Raw genomic sequence first — 22,757 nt, 5'->3', positions numbered from 1 at the left:
TCCTTAAAAAAATTAAACATAGAATTCCCATGTGATCCAGCAACTCCACTTCTGGGTACCTGAATGCACTGAAAACAGCAACTTGAGCAGACATTTGTACATTTTCGTTCAGAGCAGCATTATTCACAAGAGTCAGAAGGCGGAAGCAACCCAAGCATCCACTGATGGATGAATGGATAAACAGAATGCAGTCTCTGCATACAATGACATTTTATCTAGCCTAAAAAAGGAAGGAAATCCTGATCCATGCTCCAATATGGATAAATCTTAAAGACATTATGCTAAGTGAAATTAGCCAATCACAAAAAGACAATTTCTGCGTGATTCAAATTAGATACATGGAGTTGAAGTCATCAGAGCCATAGATACAGGAAGTAGAAAGGTGGTTTCCTTGGGGCTAGAGGTCACGGATAGGGGCTTATTGTTCAGTGGGGACAGTTCCAGTTTTGCAAGATGCAAAGAGTTGGATGGATCATGGCGATGGTTGCACAACAGGGTGAATGTAGTTGACGCCATTGAGCTTCACACTTCAAAATGGTCATAAAGTGGTAAGATTTTTTTTTTTTTGTGGGGGAGAGGACACAGAGAAAATCTTAAGCAGCTTCCATGCCCAGCACAGCCCTTTACAAAGACATGGGTGGGGGAATCTCAAAAAATAGAGCAGAATCTGGAGGGAGTAGTAGGGACTGTTACCATCCCTAGACCTGTAGGGTAAAGGGAGGAAGCAGTTACTGGTTCAAAAAGGAATGAGTCCTGTGGCTCAGAGGCTCTCCTGAGAGTTACAGTGACCTTTGATGCAGGGACACTTGCAGTGGTAGACAACCCCACAGGAAGGTGACCTGGGCGGAGGGAGGGTGAGGAAATGCCTTCACTCTCTCCTTATTCTTTCTGGGATCTCCTGCCAGGATTCCCACTGGCCAAGGCCCAGCTGGAAGCCAGATGTTTAAGGAACCAGCCCATGTTATCCCGTGTCTCCTTGAATGAACATCAGCCTCACCTGGAAGTCTCGGTCAAACACAGTATGCTGGAGCCCCTCCTCCAAGTTTCTGATTCAGTAGGTCTGGGGGGGGCGGGGCAGAGAATTTGCTTGTTTAACAAGTTCCCAGGTGATGCTGATGTTGCTGGTCTGGGGACCACATCTTGAGATGCAACTCATATTTGGTCAGCCTCTCACAACAAACAGGAAGACAGATGGAGAGGAGACCTGGAAAGGCAAACAGGCTTTAATGAAAGGTGTTGCTGGACTCACATTAATGTCACAACCTTGGCAGGCCTCAGTTTCTTACCTATGAAATGAGAGAGATCTGTGAGGTCCCTCCGAGCAGAAGTACAGAATCTAAGGCCATATCTTTGAGCACAAAGGTGACACTTCTTAAAGGTGAGGCAATTCTTACCACTATCGACTGTCTGTGGTGGATAGTAGTTCATGGAATTGGGCATGAAGTTATATGGATCGATTCGTATCTCAGTTTTCTGATTGATTTTTGTATTGGGTGTAGAGCTATTTGGGAAAAGGATATAAACAGTTGACTTCTCCATCTTATTTCTCTACAATGAAAGGAGGCATTCACTGCATCAGATAAGCTATGTTCCAAAATTGGGGTGGGGGGGCACTTCGATTTGTGGAAAATCAGTCATCAAGGAGATACCACAGGAGGATATATGTAATTAACAAAATCCTGGTCAGTTTATACGAATGATGCCTATAGAATCATTATTTGGCGTGACTTAAGAGATACTTTTCTTTTTTCAAGATCTCATTTGTTAAAACCAGAAGAAATCAGTTGTCCTCCTGGGCATCCATGGCTGTGCACATCTGTGAGCCCGTGTTTAGGCACAGAATGTTTATGCATCCCTTGCCGTGTGTTTGTCTTTGTGTGCCGTATTATTTACAGCAATGCAGATGATGCAGAGGCATAGCTGAAAGCCTTTGGAAAATTCCCATCTGTTCCTTGGTTCCCCTTTGTCTTCGTTCTATTTTGTAAAAAAAAAAAAAAAAAGGAAGAAGAAGGAGAAGGAAAAAAGAAAAAAAATCTTAAATTTTTATGCAATGTCTGGTTAAAAATAGTCTCCCTTGCAGCAGTCATCACAGGCAACTTCCAGGAATCTTAAAACATCTTTTGCACAATCCTTCTGCTTTCTCTTCAGGGTATTTCTGACCCAGAAATTGAAGCTGCTTGCAAATTACTGATTCATGTATTCATTCATTCAACTGTGACTACGAAGGCAATTCATGGCTGAAGGACACATTAGTTAAGTCAGGGGGAAGATGGCAGTTGGGAATTTGTGTCCCAATTCTGAGAGACGGAAGAGTTTCAGCTTTCTTTAGGGTAGATTTTCATGAGAAGCTTTCAGAGGCCTGGGCCTATGGAATAGTCAGGGCTCTATAGAACTGGTTCATTTGTTGGACAGGTTTTATTGAGTGTCCATGGCGGCTGAGGACCAGTGCTGGTGTCCCCTATGAGCTCCTGGTGTCCCGGACACAGACATGTGCAGGAGGAGCCATAACAAGGTGATGAATTCTTCCACCACATTTCTAAGGTCCTTGAGGACAGAGACTGAGTTGGGCATTTCGTGACTGTAGCTCTAGTAGTCTAGCACATAGTGGGTGCTCGGCACGTACTTGCCAGCTGCATGCCGTAATGGAAAAATAAGCAAAAAGCTGTGGTTACACAGAGGAGGTGCTGACGAGTCCTTCAGGGGTGGGGGAGGAATCCCAGCCCACTAGGGGAAGACGGAGGAAGAGCACCCTTACCCTTGCCTTTCTAGGAGGCCCTGGGCAGCCCACATTCTATCTTAAAAGGTTCTATTCGTTTTGACAAACAAAGAAAAGAGACCAGCAAAACAAGCCTGGATTCTGTTCTAAACACATTACCTTGAGCTGTCAGCCTGAAAATGCCTGTAGCATTTTCCATGTAAATTCCATTCTGATGGGTTTCACTGGACTCTAGGGTGGAGGGTGGTTGACTCAGGTCAAATTTCTTCTGACTTTGAAATTGACTCATTGTGAACAGAAAAGACCTGAACATTACCTTTCCAAAGAGTGTGGCAAAGGCATTTCACCTACTGCTGTCCCTACCTGCCTCCTTCTAGTTCCCTTATTTCTGGGAGCATGGGCAGGATATTAGGTGGGGGTGTAGCTGAATATGGTCAAAGCTGGAAATCTTATTTAAATACGAAGAAAAAGAAAACTCCCAATTGATTTACACTTTTCCAGGAGCTGCCTGATCCTGGGTTAGTGAGGCAGGGCATCCTGCTTTGTTAACAGTGGGGGCAGGCAGGGGTAGGAGTGGTGAGAGGGGAAACTTTGCCCACCTGTCTCTCTCTTCTTCTGACCAGCCACAGACTGAGACACTTGAAGGAACCAGTGGTTGCTGGAGCCAACTGGATCAGTTCTTGAGAGCCAGTTGTTGTATTTTCGGAAATTTTGCCAAGTCATCATCCATTATTAAAATTAATTATATAAGCTTACCATTTAATAAACTATTTGTTTATAGAAGGTATTGAATGACTGAAACTCTTCGCTTCCTAATTATTTTACTATATCTTGCTATTGCTTATGCTTTTAAGGTTATTTACATCTATTGTATTGGAATGGTAGAAATACTATATGATGGTATATTACCACCTTTCTCGTCTCCATTTTATATCTCGTATCCATTCAGTGATACCATGTTGGCAGCTTAAAATTGTCCATGGTGGGAATTTCTACACCAGGGAAATTGGCAGTGCTAGAAATAGTATATATGTTTTCCCAACAGAGAGTTGGTTATTAAACATTTACTAGCATACCACCATAAGGGACCTTCTGAAATTTCTTAGGAACAGACTTGCTTAAGTTTCCATAGACTTTGGGGTGCTATGTGCAGCCCAACTTGGTGAACTCTGAAAATAAGACAGAGATTCTGAGCAATGTTGGCTGGACCATAATACTAGGTCTCTTCCTTATAGGCTGGTTGTTCTGTACTGGGCTAAAACCTGATTTTGTGGTTGAAAATATATAATTATATGATAGAATATAAGTCATATACCACTTATCTGTGCAGTTCAATGATTTTTAGTATATTCACAGAGTTGAGCACATCAATTTTAGAACACATTCACCACTCCCAAAGAGATCCTGTGCCCATTAGGAGTCAGTCCTTACTTTGCCCAGTCTCCTCTTTCCCCTCCAAACCCTAGGCAACCACCAATTTCTGTTCTTTCTCTATAGATTTGTTTATATGGTCATTTCATATAAATGGCACCATATACAAGGTGGTCTTTCTTGACTGGCTTCGTCCACAAAGCATAATGTTTTCAAGGTTTAGCCATGCTGTGCCATGTGTGAGTCCTTCATTCCTGAGTAATATGCTATTGTGGGGACATACTACATAAATATACCCTCCCATCAGCAGAAGGATATTTGGGTTGTTTTCACTTTCTGGCTACTGTGAATAAGGCTGCTATGTGCATTCATGTGTAAGATTTTCTGTGGATATATGTTTTCAATTCTCTTGTGTGCTCCTTTTTTTTTTTTTTTTTAAGATTTATTTATTTGAGAGAGAGTGAGAGCAGGTGGAGGCATAGAGGGAGACTCCCTCCCAAGCACAAAGCCCGACATAGGGCCCAGTCACAGGACCCTGAGATCATGATCCCGAGATCATGACCTGATCTGAAACCAAGAGTCGCCTAGTCAACTGGCTGAACCATCCAGGTACCCCTTATATGTTTTCAATTCTCGTGCGTATACACATACCGAGCAGTGGAATTTCTGAGTCACGTGGAGACTCCATGTTTAACCATTTGAGGGACTGTCGAACTGTTTCCAAAGTGGCTGCCCCAGATTATATTCACACCATCCATGGAGGACGTTCTACTCTCCATATCCTTGATAACACACTATTGTCTTTTTAAAAAGATTTTATTTGTTTGTTTGTGAGAGAGAGAGCACAGGGGGCTGGAGGGGAAGAAGGAGAAGCAGGCTCCCTGCATAGCAGGGAGCTCAATCATGGGGCTCAATTCCAGGACCAGGGGATCATGACTTGAGCCAAAGGTAGATGCTTAACCCACTGAGTCACCCAGGCACCCATCTCTGTCTTTTTTATTTTAGTCATCCTAGTGGATGTGAAATGGTATCTCACTGTGGTTTTGATTTGCATTTCCTTGACTAATGATTTTGAACATATTTTCATTGCTTATTGGCCATTTGAATATCTTCTTTAGAGAAGTTTTTGTTCAGGAGTCTTAAAAAAAATGAAGGAAATTTAAGTCTCTCTTAAACCATCTGCTGTTCAAATTAACTAGTTCCCAATCTCTTTGGCTTTTCCTCATGAGGGCTTCAACCCCTGCCCTCTTTGGAATGGCTCCAAGTTCCTGCACTTCACTCTAATTGAGCCAATGCCCATGGAAATATTTTTGTGCATTTCTGAAAGACTCACTTTTGCTGCCAACTTTCCAGAAGCCTCACCCAAAGATCCCACCTGTCTTTCATTATAGACCAGTGATTTAGTCCTTCCTTACCTATTCTGAATAATGTTGGCTGTAGTTGGGTATCTCCTCTCCTCTGTAGTGAGACCCTCTCTGTCTGTCCTTGGAACTCTCTCTTAGGCCACATCCTATACCTGAAACACCCCTTCATGGCTAGCTCAAAAACCTCCTTCTTCTGATATTCAAATAATCCTAAAATCAGACTTTTCTCACAAAGCCTTTCCCAATAAGCTGGACCAAGATGGTGACTTCCTACCCTTTTCCACTCCCCACTAAAATCCATCTTGTCTGAACTTGTCATCCACACAACCACACCAAAAACTCTTGCACCATTCCTATATTCATTTCATTTCACTAACTAACACATTTGTTATTTGTCTGGGGCTGGTTTGCCCAGTCATAGCTGTTAGTCTGAATCAGTGAGTTCCACCTTACATTGAACTTCTAGAAGAAAGGAGCTTTTCATCCTTGGTTACAGCTGCTAATGAGAATGTTCTGCTTTCTGGGTGCCTGGGTGTCTCAGTCGGTTAAGCATCCCACTCCTGATTTCAGTTCAGGTCATCATCTCAGGGTCATGAGATCAAGCCCTACATTGGGCTCTGTGCCTAGCTTGGAGCCTACTTGAGATTCTCTCTCTCCTTCTCCCTCTACCCCTCCCCCTGTTCATGCTCATAAAATAAAATAAAATAAAATAAAATAAAATAAAATAAAATAAAATAAAATAAAATAAAATAAAATAAAATAAAATAAAATATTCTGTTTTCAGACCAGAGAGATTTGATTCAGGTTTTTGTCTGTGGTCACTAGAGATACAGAACTGAAGTGATACTGTTTGTTCCCATAGCATGCATGTTAACTAGCGGAAAGGAAAGCAAAGCTGAATGAGACCAACATTCATTAAGACCCTTTTTCATGTGCTCTACCCTGTGTTTGGTGCTTTAAACACAGCACCTTATGGATTCTCACCTGAACCCAATGAGGAAAGTATCATCATTGTCACTCAAATGAGTGCCACTCAAAGCTCAAAGAGGTTAAAGAATGTACCTGAAATCAAACCATAAATTCAATCCATAAATTCTGGAACCAATATGCAAATTTATGTCTATACAAATTTCTCTGTTCCTGTGGTTTCCCTAAGCATATATGGGAGGTAGTACTATTCACCATACTTTTTTAAAATATGGAGACTCAGAGTTTTCTCAGTGCATACATTGATCACAAGGGATGGAGGATAGCAGTGAAAATCCATCTAGTCTACAAAATTTATTCAGTATATATATTGTACTAATGATGGATGAGTAGTTTCATGTAGGTACAAGAAAGAAAAAATACAATGAAGTATGATGGTTCTAAGTAATATTTTCATAGAGAAAAGCCATATGGATCATAAGAATAAGTTTTCGACCCAATTCTTTCCTGCATGATGGTAAGAATAGATTGCTCTGGGGAAAGATAATAGGCTACTATGTATAGACTAAAAACCCTTTAAAGGGTCCCTTTCTCTGCGCATTTCTGGGCTTGTAAAGTTTTTTGCTGTCTATAACAGTGGGCCAGTTAGTATCCAGTTGAGTGGAAAGGGTTTTAGGAAAGATTCCGTTAAAGCCACAGTGAAAGTCTTTCTTACCCCCTAATTATGAGCAACTATTATGAGAGCACCATCTGGGCTTGTAGGTGGAGTGTAGTTTATTCCAGATGAGACTGTGTCTCTCATCTATCTTGCCTTTTCCTCTAGGCCTGTTTCCCTCTCAACCACTACTTGGAGAGTGGAGAGGTGAAGGCTAGGACAGGGAGGAGAAAACAAAACAACTCTCTTGACCTATTCCTGACGATTTTACCATTGGATCTTCACATTTTTATACATCTATTTTTTATTTTTAAATGAAAATTATATGAAACATTTAAGCCACCATTGAATTTTACAAGCAGTGTGATTGAATTTCGACTATTTCTTGAGAGCATGTTTTGACAGGCCAGCAGGATGCGGCCAGGGACAGGACTGTATAATACGTATATGTGTGTGGGGAGGGGGGGGATGGAGATGGTGGAGCTGAAATTTAGAAAGTAGCCTTGAGGTCTGGAGCTTCTGTTTCTCTTGATTTGTGGGGACAGAACTTGACACAGAATGATGGCAGTGGTTGAAATTTCTCCCAGTCACCAGGAAGGACACAGTCCAATAAACATACCATGTGAGCCATAAATATAAACCATGTATGTAATTTTAAGTTTTTTAGGAGCCATATTTTAAAAACATTTTTAACATTGTTAAAAATAAACAGGTGAAACTAAATTTAATAATATACTTTATTTAGGGGCACCTGAGTGGCACAGTTGGTTAAGCGTTTGCCTTTGGCTCAGGGCATGATCTCAGGGTCCTGGGACTGAGCCTTGCCTCAGACTCCTTGTTCAATGGGGAGTCTGCTTCTCCTTCTCCCTCTGCCCCTCCCCTTTGCTCATGCTCTCTCTCAAATAAATAAATAAAATCTTTAAAAAATAATAATAATATACTTTATTAACCTGCTATATTTCAAATATTATCATTTTGACATATAATCAATTTCACCTCCTATACTTCTATACTTAGTGAAGGAAGAATTTCCAGGGGTATAAAAGGTCAAGCCCCAATGTATTTTTGCTTTCATATCATTACTTGCATCACATTGCCAACATCCCTTTGGCCCAAGCAAGTTGTATGGCCAACCTTAGTGTCAGTGTGAAAGGGAACTATGCAATGGCATAGATTTAGGAAGGTATGATTCTTCAGGCTATTTCTGTAACAATCTACCATACCATACTTTATAGAATATATGCTATTTGTGTTTCATGCTCCCCACATGTGCAACTTTTTATTTTGGAAATATTGGTTCTTAGAGTGCCTTGTTTTCTGTTGTAGCCAGTCTGGAAGATGGTCTCCAATGATGCTTCCTACCTGGTTTTTACATCCCTAGGTACTACCCTCCCATGTTGAATAGGGTGACCTGTGTAACCAATAGGTTACTGTGAAAATGACAGGGTATGACTTCAGAGGCAAGGTCATAAAGGACATTACAGCTTTTGCCCTGCTTACTTGGGCCACTTGCTTTGGGAAAGTCAGCCACCATGTTTGAGGACACTTGATCAGCTATATAAAGAGACACACACGATGAGGCATGGAGTCCTCCTACCAATAGCCAATATTGACTTATCAGTCCCATGAGTGAGTCACCTTAGAAGCAGACCCTCCAGCCTCACTCAAGTCTTCAGATGCAACTATAGCCACAACCAACTTCTTGACTGCAACCCGATGAGAGACCCTGAACCAGAGCCACCCCTGAAGCCATTCCCAAATTCCTGACCCATAGCAAGTCTGAGATAGTAAATACTTATTATTGTTTTAAGCCTCTGAGCTTTGAGATAATGTGTAATGTAACAGTAGGTAACTAATACAATTGCCTACTAGCTTCATTTAGAAAAGAGATCAAAGACCTGAATTAATCTGTGTCATATTTTGGTTACATAGAGAAATAAAATATATTTGTCTTAGATACTAAATCTAAATGTTTTCCCCAGAGGTGAAATGTAATTTGCCTTTTATATAAAAATGTATTTTTCTTTTTTTAAAGATTTGATTTATTTATTTGAGATAGATTGAAGGTGGGTGGGCAAGAGAGAGAGAGAAAGAGTGCGCGTGCAAGCACAAGCGGTTAGGGGAGGGGGAGAGGGAGAGGGAGAGGGAGAAGCAGGCTCTCCACTGAGCAGAGAGTCTGATGCAGGGCTCAATCCCAGGATGCTGGGATCATCCCCTGAGCCAGAGGCAGACACTTATATGACTTGAGCCACCCAGCGGCCCCTATATAAACATATTAAAATAAGAAATAAAAAATGAATAACCAAATTTTATATCTTGAGCCAAATGTATCCGGCACCATGAAATGTATAGTTCCCTGTAACAAATGAAACTAACAAATCTTTACTTTGATTTTTATGCAAAAAGATATATTTTTTAAACATTTTGGAGTATAGTGAGCTAAGGAATTTAGCTAAACAGAATGTCCATGGGGACTTCTAAATTTTCTTCAAACAAATCCTAGAAACAAAAATGGTTTGTGGAGATTCCCTTGGGAACTCCCCTAAATCCTGCTTTACTGCTTGGTACATTATGTGCTCTCAGTAAATAGCATTGAGTCATTCAAGATTTAGGCAATACAGTGTTGTGTTGCTTTTCCTTCCACTTCTTTCTGCCTTCTTTTATAATGTCGGGAAATGCATATAAATGCAAATGGCCTTCAGAATGATAAAATCTGCCCATATATTAAAAATTCAGGCTTTCAAAGCTAATGGTCATAGCTATTAAAACACAGCCTAACATCATATACCCACATCCTAACCCTCAACCTGAAAAACTGAGTTCCTGAACACATGACAAGTTGAGAAGCAGCCTAGTTATTGTGGAGAAGACCCCAAACATTTAATAATTGGTAATATTTCTGAAAATGGTTGTGGAGGTAGGAATAAAAGCAGAAGGAACAATTGATTATCTATTTAAACAGTATTTAGGGTTCCAAATACCCTTCTTGCCTCAGTATAGTAGATGGTTGCTGTGTCTATTCTCACCCTAGCAGAAGTTTGGGGTTTTATTCTCGGAGAGGTCTGTGAACTGCAGAATATCAAGCACATACCCTCACCCTGCCCCTAATCCTAACTCTAGATTTGAGAAGGAAAGAAAGGAGGTGTGGTGTATATAGACAAAGGAATATTACTCAGCCATCAAAAAGAATGAAAGCATGCCATTTACAACAATATGGACGGACTTGAGAGTATTATGCTAAGCAAAATAAGTCAGAGAAAGACAAATACCATATGATTTCATCCATATGTGAAATTTAAGAAACAAAACAAATTAACAAAGGGGGAAAAAAGAAAAGAGAGAGGCAAACCAATAAATAGACTCTTAACTATAGAGAACAAACTGATGGTTACCAGAGAGGAGGTGGTAGGGGGGGAATGGATGAAATAGGTGATGGGAATTAAGGAGGGCACTTGTGATGAGTACCAGGTGTTATATGGAAGTGCTGAATCATTATATTGTACACTTGAAGCTGATATTACACTATATGTTAACTAACTGCAATTTAAACAAAAACAAAAACAAAAAATAGCCTAATCTTGGAGTGTACGTCAATTGCTAACAATAGAATTTATACCACAGACTTACTTTGATAGTACTCTTAATTGTATAACCTCTTCTCTTATTTTGTTTCTTTTCTGTTTATTTTTTTATGCTTCCTTTTTGCTTTTCAGAGGTTTCCATGTTTTATATCCAGCATCCTGTTTCCTCTTTAGTAAAAACTTCTAAATCTTGAAAAATTAAAAATCCACTTAAGACATTTGTGGTTATGTAATGAATGGAATGTAACCTTGTTTATCCAATCCTAACCTTAGAGTAGTCCTACCTTTGTTTTCTTTGGATACTTCCGAAGCTTCTTTTTGAATATTGTTTTTCTGGGCCCTTTTCTTGACTTTTAATCTGGGAGCTAGGAATTCTGCATTTTCAAAGCTATTTCTCTTCCTCCTTTTCCATTCTGACTTCAGGGAAGCTAGCTACTTCAACTCTTTCCCATTTGTGTTTTTGCTCTGATGATGCATTTTGGGGTTCAGCTATCTCTACTTCGGAGTCCTTAGACATGGTCCTGGACTTTGTGTCCTATAGGTGCTCTGGCAGCTTGTTTCCATATTCAACACTTTGGCCCCAGCGTATGCTTCATTCATTCATATTCCTCCTCGCTCAGGCTTTCTTCTTCCTCTTTTTCTTTTCTCCTGTAACAGTGCTGTCACGAGTTTCCTTTCACTGCAGCTCCATCTGCTTAAATATTAAATAAATAACTCACCAGCTACTCTTCAGGCAGGAAACAGTTGATTTTTACCGTCTCAGGGACTATATCAGGTTTTCGTGGTGCCTCTTATGGTGGATAACGTAACTGACATGGTTGCCAAAATGTTTCTTACAGTTTTTAATATTTGCTAATTTTTTTTCTTTTTAGAAATTGGGCTTACCTCAATAGGTTTTGCTACTTGTTCCTTTGCTTCAGGTTCCACAAAGGCAGATCCCACTGGATCTCCAGGAGTTCTACAAAATAGTATACTGCTGTAAACAACATTGTCACATTTCCTAAATGCTCTTTCAGTGCAGCTGCAACTAACATTTTTTTGGAAAGTAACTTCCATGATCATTTAGAAGCAGCATTAAATATGTAAGGATTTAATAACTATATCGATTAAGTTTTTCACAAATCCTCTTAGCAGGTCAATGAATTTTACCTTGAATATAAAATATGTATAATCTATAGCTATCTATATCATATCATATCTATCTATCTAATCTCCTAACCAGATAAATATTTTTAGTGTTTTATTACAGGTAGTACATGGAGGTTAAGGACTCAACTTTTAGAGTCAAATGGAGCTGGAGTTGAATCTTGGCTCCATGATTCATTAAAGAAATTTCTGAGCTTTGGCTGCCTCATCTCTCAATGGAGATAATAATGGGATCATGTGGGGATTATATGAAGTAGCATATATAAAATACTTAGCATTGGACTTATGCAAATCAGTGGGATCTGCCATTATCTTCTTTGTTGGGCTATAGTATATGTGTTTCTTGACTCTTCCATATCATACATTTGTTTTGTGCCAAGGAGTATGTTTCCTTAGTGAAAAGTTTATTCAATATTGTACTTATTGCCCTGATGGTCTAACATTAACTTTCTGTTCATAGGCGTGATTATAGTTCTTTCTATCTGTGAAATAAACCCAAAAGAAGTTGAGATATTCAATTAATTAATAGAGACTCTCACCTAAGACACAGGGTCATTTAAAAAAAATCAATGAGCTTATGCTAATTGCCAATTCTCTACATCACATGAAATCCAGACTCTTCCCTATTTGGAAAACTTGGGCTGGTAGAACTTAATGGTAGGCTTAATCTGGCCATATTTTACTTGAAGTTTCATTCAATAAATGAAAGAGAAAGACCCCCAAAATAATCAATTATAAAGAGTGAATGGGCCCAATCCAACCCTAATCCCAGTTCTGTCTTTTGTCTAAAGTTGCCTACACTTTATCTGATGCCACCCGGACGTGGAAAAAGGAGTGGAAGAAAGGACAAGAGAAGGCGGACCACTTGGGCAGCCAGGGTCCCCTCCTTTGACATGGAAAGGACATATGGATCTCCTGTGGGTTTTGGATACAGTTCAGAAAATGGCTGGGCTTAGCTATCTTCAGGTACCCCACCCAGAGATGTGTCCTCCAGGCAAGGGCAACCCTAGAAGCTGTGTTGGGACTGTGGGTAGAAAGAGCTCAAACTTGAACTTGAGCCAGACCTCCATACCAAGGAACTACACAGCAGAGAAGGCCATCTGAAGACTCATCCAGGGAACCCACAGATGTGTTCCAGCAGAGATCCAGCATGCAGTTCCTACCGTACGAAAGTCAGACTGTGTGAACAGGCAATGGCAATTCAGAGAAAAAGGTTTTTTGCCTTTCACTCGGGACAGCCCAGCAAGGAGCTGCTCCCCCTCCTGCCTGCCCACTGAATAGGCCAAGTCACTGGATGAGGGTGAGTGAAAGTGTTTACAGACCACCCTCCCTTCCCTTATGCTGAACTGCTGGGGAAGAAGAGAAAGGCTTGGATGGAATATAAAGTTAATATTTTGTGAAGAAAACATTTAATTGTGCAAAATAGCCAATGTAAAGATAGGGAGAATAATGCAGTAGCTTCACCAATCAGCATCAGTAATTAGGAACTCAGCCAAGCACATTTCATTTATGTCCTCCAACTTCCTCAGCCCCAATTATATATGAAGCAAGTCCTAGATATTATACTATTCCACCCACAAATATTTTAGTATAAGTCTCTAGAAGATAAGAACTTAAAAACAACCATTAGATTCCTGAATGTTATCACATGTTCCCTGAGTGTGTCATACTTTTTAATGGCTTGTTTGAATCAGAACCCAAATAATTCCATACACTGCAATTGGTTTTTATTTCTTTTAAGATTTTTACTCTATGGTTTCCTCCTACTACTACTTTTTTCTCTTGCAACTTATTTATTGAAGAAACTCTGTTGTTTTCCTGTAGTTTCCCACAGTTTGGATTTTGCTGATTGCTTCCATGTGATGTTGAACAAGTTCCTCTGTCCCTGCATTTTCTGTAAATTGGTAGTTAGATCCAGTGGCTTAATCAAGTTTAAATTGTTGTGACTTTTTTTTGGCAAGACTGTTTTGTAGGTGATGCTCTATTCCTCCCCAGGAAGACTGTAATAGCCAATTGTCCTGGCCTCTCTCTTTTTTAATTGTGGGAAAACATATATATATGTATATATAATTTCCCATCTTGGCCATTTTTAAGTGTACAGTTTAGTAGGGTTAGGCACATTCACATTGCTGTGTAGCCAATATTTGAAGTTCTTCATTTTACAAAACTGGAAGTCTATGCCCATTAAACACCAGCTCCCCACTTCTCCCTTCCCTCCAGCTCTCAATAATTCTCTCTATAAATCTGACCACTCTATATAAATGGAATCATACCATATTTATCTTTTTGTGACTGTTTTATTTCAATTAGCATCATGTCTTCAAGTTTCATCCATGTTGTAGCATGTATGCAAATTTCCTTCCTTGTTTTAGATTGAATAATATTCCATTATACACATTTTGTTTATCCATTCACCTGTCAATGGACATTCAAATTGCTCCTACCTTTTGGCTACTGGGAAAAGTGCTGCTATGAACATATGTATACAAATATCACTTTGTGACCTTGCTTTCAATTCTTTTCGGTATATGCCCAAAGGAGGAATTGTTGGATCATATGGGTATTCAATTTTTAATTTTATTTTGGGAACTGCCATACTATTATCCATAGTGGCTGCCCTATTTTACATTCCCACCAACAGGGCAGAAGGGTTCCAACGTCTCCATATCCTTGCCAACACTTGCCATTTTCTGTTTTGTTTTGTTTTTTTTTCTCTTTTCTTTCATTCTCCTCCTCCTCATTTTTCTCCTCTTCCTCCTCCTTGTTTTTATTATTATTACTTTGGGCTGTAGTCATTCTAATGTAATGGGTGTGTACTGATATCTCATTGTTGTTTTGATTTGCATTTCCCTAATTTAGTGATGTTGAGCATCTTTGCAAGTGTTTGTTGGCCATCTGTATATCATCTTTCAACGTCTATTCAAGTCTGGTCAGAGATATGATTTATAAATATTCCCCCCCATTCCCTAAGTTGTCCTTTCACTCTGTTTATTGTGTCCTTTGATGCACAGAGGTTTTTGATTTTGATGTAGTCCAATTTATTTTTACCTTCGTTGCCTGTGCATTTTGTCTTATCCAAGAAATCCTTGCCAAATCCATTGCACAGCTTTTCCCCATTTTCTTCTTTCTTTTAGTCATCATTGATGATCATAGCCAAAATAACTATTTCATCAGAAGTTCCAATATTCTATTTCTGTTCTTCTTCATTTATCAGCTGGAATGTTTCTATGAAAAGAAGTTTCTCGGGGTGCCTGGGTGGCTCAGTGGGTTAAAGCCTCTGCCTTCAGCTCAGGTCATGGTCTCAGGGTCCTAGGATCGAGCCCCACATCGGGCTCTCTGCTCAGCAGGGAGCCTGCTCTCTGCCTGCCTCTCTGCCTCCTTGTGATCTCTCTGTCAAATAAATAAATAAAATCTTAAAAAAAAAAGAAGTTTCTCCTCATCAACTACTTTATTACCCCGAGCCTCATTTTAAACACGAAAATACATACTTTCTCTCTAATTACAAGTTATCAAAATGATGTCTTAGTTCCCTAGCATCCTCAAAATGAGACAAATGAGTTGAGTTTTTTTAAGTTTCATTATGAACAGACTCAATAATTTTTGTGTGTTTAATCCACTGCAGTTATTATTTTTTTTATGATTGATCAAATGTTTCCACCTTTAGACTCTTCAAGTTGACTCCCAAATTATTTTGGCAGGGCCCCAGAATTCTTCAATTGATTCCTTGATTTCTGGTGTCCTAAGATTTTTGAGGCCTATCTTCCACATTTTCTGCCCCAGACCTGAATTGACCATTGAGATAGTATTTAAGATGGGCAGTACTGAGATTTTAAAATCTAGCATGAGACAGCTTTATTAATCTCAACATTGCACAGTTGGGCCGAACCATCCCAAGATTCTTGAAGAACAGCATAATTGGGCAGCCATGGGAAAACATAAAATGATCTCGTGTTTATACCCTCCAATGAATTGAAAATTCTCAATAAATGTACAGACTCCAAGTGGAGTGGTCAAGGAGGCAGCTGGAGGCCTAAGTTTTGAGCTTAGGGAGAAAATCCAGGCTGAATGCACAAATTTGGGGGTTATCCACAGAGACTTATAAGTAAATCTAAAGATGAATGAGATGATCTAGAAAAAAAATGCTGAAAGGGAAGAGGAAGTCAATGCTAGAGCCTTGGATATGCTGACATTAAACCATTGAGAAGAGGCGGAGCCAGCAAAGGACTCTAAAATGTTTAGCAAATTAGGAGGAAACCAAGATACTAAAGTAGTTTTGAAACTAAGAGGAGAGTGTATTTCAAGAGGTCAGTTGTGTTAAAGAGAAAGGTTAAGAGAGAAAAGGACCACAAAGTGACCCTTGGATTTGGCATAGTGAAAATCATTGTGACTTTGACAAGGAGTGTGGCTGGGGATTGATGGGGATGGAGGCATCAATGGAGTGGACTGAGGAGATGGACTGTGTCCTCATGCAGATTGCAGAGTAGTGGGTTCCAGCTATGCCACCAAACGAGAGGTCAAGGAGTCTCATTACCAAAGGCCAGACCTCCAAACAAGAAAGCAGAGGACCATGTTTGAGTAGACAGCTTGGAGCTAGAAGAGGATAGCAAACTAGGGGCACACCAGGCTCACAGCTTGTCTGCTTATTTTTTTTAATTGTGGTTAAAAAAAAATGCACAGCTTCTTAGTCATTTTGAAGCATACAATTCAGTGGTATTAATTGTATGCCCACTGTTGTGCAACAGATTTCCAGAATTATTTCATCTTGCAAAACTGAAACTCTGTCCCTAGTAAACAACAACTCTCCATTCCCCCCTCCTCTCGGCCCCTGGAAGCCACCATTCTACCTTCTGTCCCTATGAATTTGACTACTCTAGATATCTCCTATCAGCTACATGCTTGCTTAAGAAGGCTGAACTCAGATCCCAGAGAGCTATGAGGGAAGGTCTCTACAGAAAACTATTCGGACAATAGTTGCAAGCACAAACTGGCAAGTCCCAGAAGAGGGAAAGTGCAGCTAACCAAAAGCAGCATTTTGGGAATCCAGGGATAAAAGAGAGACCACTGAGTGGGTGGGATATTTCCACAGCCTGCAGCTGCCTGAGGGATGAGCCAGGGTGAGCTGAGGATGGACAGGGAGAGGAGTAAGATTCCAATGCCCCACGTGGAGAGAAACAGTAGACAGTGGCTGTTGTGACACCATTAGGGAGTGGAGAGAAGCAGGGTGGCTTCAGCAACAGTTGCACAGAGGCTCAGCTGTGAGGACTTTGCCCAATCTGTTCCTCCTCTCAACGGACAGAATGGTGGAAGAGCAGGGTGAGGTCCATAACAAATGTTTCTACCCATTCTCACTTTGAGCAGGCTCCAACCAGTCCCTCAGCTTGGGAAGAAGGACTCAGTCCTCCTACAGCACTCTGCCCAGGGAGGCAGGGCTAGGAGGCTGCTTCAAGAGACAGAATGCACCCAGCACACTTAGCCCATTCTAAAGGCTTGAAGATGATCTGAAGTCAAGGTGCCAAATGTTGCAACCAAAGTCTCAGATTTTCCAGTCCTAGTGCCATAACATGGGATGACATAGGCTGAGTTCCTGCCTTAGTTACTTCCTGAGAAGCCTATACTAGGGGGAGGTGGTGACAGACGAGTTCACTTGTTCATTCAGTGTGCTCATGTGGTAATGGCACTGTATGAATTTTAACTATCATACCAGCGGCCTGACATTTAGTGTTGTAGACTGTTATTTAGCTTGCTTCCTGGCAAATTACCCAGAACTCAGGCGCCCCTGCTTCTCTTCCCGATCATGCCACCTACTAGCTGTATGACCATGGCCAAGTTGTTCAACTACTCTGAGCCTCTGTAGCAGGTGTATGATGAGAATAAATAACACCTACCCCACAGAATTGTTTCATTGAATAAAATCTTGTCTATGAAGTTAATTTATTAACTGCATATTACCAAACACTTACATCTAATTTTTTATCCTTTAAAAGATACAACTTGTCAAATTGTCAATAAACTGAACTCTTCCCATGACTTCCCATTGCCATGGAATAAAACTCAAGCTCCTTACCTGGCATTAGAGTCCATATGATTTCATCCCTGCCTAATTCTCTGACCTCATTTCTTAACATCCTCTTGCTCTCTTTCATGCAGATTCTTTTCAAATTGAAGTCTGTTCCTAAAGCATTCCAGTGCTGTTCCCACTTCAGGGCCTTTGTAATTGTCCTCTCTCCTGCCTGTAATGCTTTGCTTCACCCACACTGGTCCCAGCTGAAATATAATTCAGATTGGTTATCATAGCTAATATTGTTCCCTGAACTGTTGACAGTCTCTATTACAGTAACCGATTTTATTTTCTTTATGAAATTATCGCTCTTAAGTATGTTTTGCTTATTGTCTATGTACCCTACCAAAAGGGACATAAAGAATAGAATTTTGTTTTAAATATCTCTGTCTCTCTCACCTAAAATGGTGCCTGGCTCGTAAGAAGAGTTTAATAAATATTTGTAGAAACTATTTACTGCTAAGGAGATTCTTTTTGTTAGATTTTTAAGGAGCTATATTCATGGAAGCAAAATAAATTGGAAACAATAATTTTATATCACAAAGAATATGGTTTTTCAAATATATCTCTAGTTTTTACATACAACATTATATTAGATTCAGGTACACAACAGAGTGATTGGACAATTCTGTGTGTTATGTCGGGCTCCTCCCGAGCAGAGCTCCCATCTGTCACCACACAGTGCTCTCCCAACACCATTGACTGTATTCCCTGTGCTGTGCCTTTCATCCCCATGACTTACTCATTCCATAACTGGAATGAATTGTACCTCCCACTTCCCTTCAGCCATTTTGCCCATCCCTCCACCCTCTTCCCTCTGTCAGCTATCAGTTTGTTCTCTGTATTTATGAGTCTGTTTCTCTTTTTGTTCATTTATTTATTCATTTGTTTTATTTTTTAGATTCCACATATAAGTAAAGTCATAGGGTATTTGTGTTTATCTGTCTGCCTTATTTCACTTATCATTACCATCTAGGTTTATCCATGCTGTCACCAATGACAGGATCTCCTCTCTTTATATGGCTGAGTAACATACATAATTTTATGTACACAACACCTCTTCTTTATCCGTTCATCTATGGAGGGACATTTGGATTGCTTCCGTATCTTGGCTATTGTAAATAATGCTGCAATAAATATAGGGGTATGTATGTCTTTTTATATTAGTGTTTTCATTTCCTTTGAGTAAATAGCCGGTAGTGGAATTCCTGGGTCATATGATATTTTTAATTTTAATTTTTTGAGGGACCACCATACTGTTTTCCACTGTGGCTGCACCAATTTACAGTCCTACAGACAGTATACCAGGGATCACTCTTCTCCACATCCTCCATGTTCCTGGAAGCAAAATAAATTTCAAACTTAATAATTTTATATAACTGTAAAATAATTATGATTTACATAATATTTGCATTTTATTAGAATGATAATTTTATGTAAATTTTATAAGTAGGTTTATGTGCTCAATAATTATATCACAAAGAATCTGGTTCTTCATGCCTATGTATATTTTAATAAAAAATTAAGTTTGTATTGAATGTTATTTTATAATCTACTCTTTCATCTGTGACCCTGATGTTTCTCCTACAACTTTTTTAATGGTGACATGTGGGTGAACCATATTCTATTTAGCTAATTTCCTGTGGTGCATGTACTAAGGAATGCTGGGTCCTGACAAATATGCCAAATTTCCCTCCGGAAGGGCTGTGCCAATTCACACTCCTACCAACAATGTAAAAGAAGTACATTTTCCTGAACCCTACCAAGACTGAATTTTATCACTCATAGAGCAAAACAAATTTTTTTTGGCTAATGTGATAAGTGAGTAACTATCTCTTTGCTTTATTTTGTGTTCCTTTATCTGCTTGTAAGTATGAACTGTTTTTCTTTGCTTTTCCATCATGTTGTATTCCTTCCCTTATGAACGTTCTCTTTATATTTTCATTGGGTCTGTTTGGTTTTGTTGCTGATTTTCTATTGTAGTATTCATCTTTTATTGATTTTTCAAGAGCTCTTTTTATAGTAAGGTGATTGACCTTTGTCACGAATTGCAAATATTTTCCCAATATGTTGTTTGCTTTTTATTTTGGTTTTGGACCTGAGGTCCTATAAGTCTCTAGCCAGGCTCATGTCCTGGAACCTAAGCCTGCCAGGAGTGAAAGTGCAGCACAAGGAAATCTAAGTCCCAGCAACAGCAGGCCTGGGGCCCTGGATAGTACACGTTCAGGGCAGGGTGTATGAGATGTTCAAATAATTCAGAGCTAAAGAATCCCAAGATAACCTCTAGAACAACAAGTTACTCTTTACTTACTGATGGGCCTATGGGGTACCCTTCACTTCTGATCCAATTTTGTTTAGATTTTAAATAGGAACTTGAGAGATCTAAAGGAATGAAGTTATAATGATGAAATGATAGGTATTAGAAATCTTTTTAAAAACGATTTTACATACTTTCTTTCAAAAAGCAGTCTTCCTCTGCCTTTTCAGAAGGCCAGTATGCAATCATGGCTAGACCTATGAAGAGAGATTCTCAGTGAGAAATATTGTGTGTGTGTGTGTGTGTGTGTGTGTGTGTGTGTGTGTGTGCAAGGAAGAAGGGGAGTGCATCATATTACCTTCCATGTCCAAGTGATCATTTTTGATAAAATGCTTTTGAGTAAATACATGAGTGGATATCCTCAAAGAGGTGAGGCTGTTTTTCAGTGCGGCATGACAGCTAGAACCCATGACTCATCTTTTGCCAGACACTTCTGGAAGATGGGCGAACCTTTCCTTGGTCGACTCTAACTCCACTTGGAATGTAAACCTACCCTTCTTGTCCCTTACCAGTGGAAAATGCTCCCGGAGTCCTATCATCAGCCCTCGGGACTGTTATTAAATATCGCTCAGCTGTCCCACGTTGGGACTTCAATATGGCTGCTGCTCCTCTGGCCTCTCTGCCTAACAGAGGGCTTATTTCCCAAACCTTCCCTCAGCCTGTTTCATCGGTAACTTTCTATTCATTTCTGTTGGCTCTGCTTTGTGTCAAAAGTGTCAGAGAAGAAGGAAGATGATGAGTTATAAGGTGGTGGGCAGGAGGAATGTGAAAATAAACAGCTAAGGCCCCAGGAGCAATGATCCCACTGGGTCACAGTCCAGTTTTCTCCTGCTCCCTGAGGCCCTTGCTGACATCCCACGAAATCCCCTGGTGCCCCGAGGGGGCCTTTCCATGGCTAGAAAACCTTATGGTATCAGCAACATGGAGTCTAGGGTAGTGAGGAACCATAGCGTTTTCCAGCTGTATGAAAAGCACAGTGTCTCATGCTAAATACAGTTCCCTTCATGAAGCATGTGACAAGAATTATCAAAGAGCTTCATAAACATAGTGGGACAAAAATACTCGATATGAACATTTAAATCAGAATATGTGTTTTGACAGAGGCGGAAGTTCAATGTGCCAAATATTCCTACATAAATCCCCCACCCACACTACTCCGTTAACATACTAGCGCATCCAAATATTGCAGGCTTGTTACAGGATTTGCATGTGTGTCTACAAAGCTTTAACAGACCTTCAGAAAGCCAAACTTTGTAATTACAGCCTACCTTTCCTAAACCACAAGAGTTATTTAAAAAGCAGATATTCTTCACTGCCCGCGTCCCATTCCGACCTCTTACTCACTATTTCCTATAGACCTGGGTTAATCATCCCTTGTTTATTAGGCATAAATAAATACGTTTCCATCTGTGTCCTGCGGTTCACTGGTATCTGCTCTTTTATGGTCTGTCACTTGTGTCCTGCGGCATGAAGGCCTTTTTTTTTTTTCTTAAGGTAAAAGAGCAAAGTTTTGTCTGCACATCTTTCTGTTTTAGCAGACAGGTAGCAAGCAGGATGGCTGGAAGAGATACACAATGACACACTGGAATCTCTTCATCGTGAAACTATTCAGATCCTAGAGAGCTGGTCCTCACATCACATCAGGTAACCATCTTGAAAGTAAAACTAATCTTACTCTCCATCGTAGGAAACACAGTTTAATGTGGCCATAAGCAATCATACATGTCTTTAATCAGTTCAAAGGTATTTTATTGAGAAACTACTGTGTGCTGATCATTAGTTGAGATTTGGAGGAATCTCAGTAGAGATTGAGGTTAGTAGAAATGGGCAGGAAAGGAAAAACCCTTTTCTGATGTTAATCCTTCTTTAGACTGGCAAATCCTACCTTTCCAAGTTCTTTAGAATGAGAATAGTCTCACAAGGGGGAAACCCACAAATATTTCCCCAACCAGCCTGTTCGATGTCCTAGATGTCTCATACCACCCTCTCATCATTAGGGTCTGTCAAAGCCAGGGTAAAGAATGAAGCCAAGAGGAAGAAGGGCCTCAGGAACAGGACAGAGCTCCACTCCAGTTGGAGTGGAGTTCCCAATTTTGACTCGCCTTTCTTCATTTCTTTCACACATTCTTCCCTAATCTCGAGTGTGTTTTCCACCCCACAGCATTTCCAACAATTCCAACTTTCTCCCCAGCCAATAACATTCTTGGTATTTATAAAGTTTGCTGGTAATGCCACCAGTGAAATTAGATTATAACAACATCTATTCAACAAACCAAGAGATCTCTAAACCCTATGCAGCCAGACTCTCTCATTGGAAGTCATCTTTGTTATGATGCATTTTATGATCTCCTCAAGTTTGTAGTATTGTGATTTGAATCATAATAGCCCTAGAATGTGGCATCAGGTCCCGTTTTATCTTGTAAATTCCAGAAAACTGAAGACCACAATATATGGTTTTGGTGGCCTCCTTGGAAGACTGGCATGGGTCCTTACATGTGGACTACATGCTATTTGGGGACTCTGTCCGTGGGAAATTGACTTAGATAAACTTTATTCACACATCTCTTGAAACCATGTAGGGCAAAAAGTACTTAGATTCATTTGTTAACATAATCAGTATGT

At 40.0% G+C, this 22,757-nt stretch overlaps 1 long non-coding RNA gene across 1 annotated transcript; it reads right to left on the bottom strand.

Moving 5' to 3' along the window:
* Positions 1–1,172: 1,172 nt before the first annotated feature.
* On the bottom strand, positions 1,173–17,913 carry LOC116880659. Its single transcript, XR_004385244.1, has 3 exons — positions 17,825–17,913; positions 11,500–11,572; positions 1,173–1,204 (listed from the first exon to the last, which is right to left on the bottom strand). It is a non-coding gene; the product is annotated as an uncharacterized LOC116880659 (long non-coding RNA).
* Between the last annotated feature and the right edge of the window lie 4,844 nt (positions 17,914–22,757).

Source organism: Lontra canadensis, unplaced genomic scaffold (genome assembly GCF_010015895.1).
Source record: "Lontra canadensis isolate GAN:19392208 unplaced genomic scaffold, GSC_riverotter_1.0 scaffold67, whole genome shotgun sequence".
Lineage (NCBI taxonomy): Eukaryota > Metazoa > Chordata > Mammalia > Carnivora > Mustelidae > Lontra > Lontra canadensis.
The sequence above is the reverse complement of the archived record's forward strand: the minus strand, read 5'-3'. Positions and strand labels throughout refer to the sequence as shown.